We start from the raw sequence: 1,512 nt of genomic DNA, 5'->3' as shown, positions 1-1,512 counted from the left end.
CTTCAGTCTTAAAAAGGAGCTGCTAGCCAAACTACCCAACTTTGGCCCTATAGGAAGATATACATTTTATTTTCCTGAACAGCGAATAAATCTAACCTTGCCCCAGAAAGAGACACTATCTTTGCAATTAAAGGCTGCTCACTATACAGACGTCCTTGAAAACAGTCCAGAACAAAAGGCAAAAGCTATCATAAGATGTGCAGAAAGTCAAAAGACACATGAAAAATTTTATCTATCATCTATCTATCTACCTATCTCCCAATTACACACACATATATTTTGCAAAGAGAGAGAGAGAGAGAGAGGAGTTCTGGTGGTGTGGTTCATAAGGCATTTGACTGCTAACCAGAAGGTGGGCGATTCAAACCCATCAGCCATTCCACCAGAGGAAGATGAGACAATCTATTTTCACAAAGATTTACAGCCTTAGAAATCCAATAGGGGTTGCTGAGTCAGAATTGACTTGATGGCAGTGGGTTGGGTTTATATGTATATAACATAAAATAAAGCATATGTAAGCAATAAGCTATCAATGCAGAGGGTGAAGAAAATTTCCAAAGATGACTTGCTCTCCCATTTATTGTTAAAGTCATATTTTAACACAAAAATAGGAAGATTGATGAATAGTCTCAATAACGGCTTTTTTTTTTTTTTTAATTTTAACACTTATGTTTTTGTTGTTGTTGATTTCTTTATATTCAATGTTTTTCTTATTGGTCCCAGTCCCTCTAATCTGTAAATATTGGCATCCTAGCTGGCAGTCAAATCCAATAAATTGCAAGCGTTATTTAATTAAGGTACACATAGGAGCTCTGGTAACATAATGCCTGAGGCACTTGATTGGTAACAAGAAGCCTGGCAGTTCAAATCCACCAGCCTCTCCTGGGAAGGAGGGTTGGGCAATCTATTTCCATAGTGATACCACCTCCGAAACCCAAGGAGGAGTTGCTATGAGTCGAGGCCGACTCAACGGCACTAACAGCAACAACAACAACAAGTATGTTTGCATGTATATGTGTCCATGTGTCCATGTACCCTCAAATTTACAGAGAAGGCACTAATGAAAGGAGATTTGGTACCAGGGAAATCAGAATTCATCTTCTTTTTTTTTTTTCTTATGGACAACAGAATCTGACTTTGTAAAAGCAGACTTCCCTTCTGAGAGAGAGATATTAGATATTTGTAAAACTAAGCTTTGTTCAGGTTACTCTCACCATATGTCTTGGCCTTCTTTGGCACATAGTCTCTGGATCTATCTGAAAGATCAAAGAGAGAGCCTCAGGAAAAGTATATCCATGTCTTGCAGATCTCACAGAATTAGCAACTCTGACTGCCCAAAGCTAAGTAAGAAATTTTTAAAGAAATTGACTGCAACAAAAGCAAACCCTCCTACAGTGGCAGAATAAAATAAAACTTTAATTTCATACAAAAAGGTGTGGTGTTAGATATTCAACAGTAGGATGATGGTTCAATAATAATATTAGGAAGCCATACTTCTCCATTTTCTGACTC

This window comes from Orycteropus afer, unplaced genomic scaffold, assembly GCF_000298275.1.
Source record: "Orycteropus afer afer isolate SDZICR_OR568_19922 unplaced genomic scaffold, OryAfe1.0 scaffold00659, whole genome shotgun sequence".
Classification (NCBI taxonomy): Eukaryota; Metazoa; Chordata; class Mammalia; order Tubulidentata; family Orycteropodidae; genus Orycteropus; species Orycteropus afer.
The sequence above is the reverse complement of the archived record's forward strand: the minus strand, read 5'-3'. Positions refer to the sequence as shown.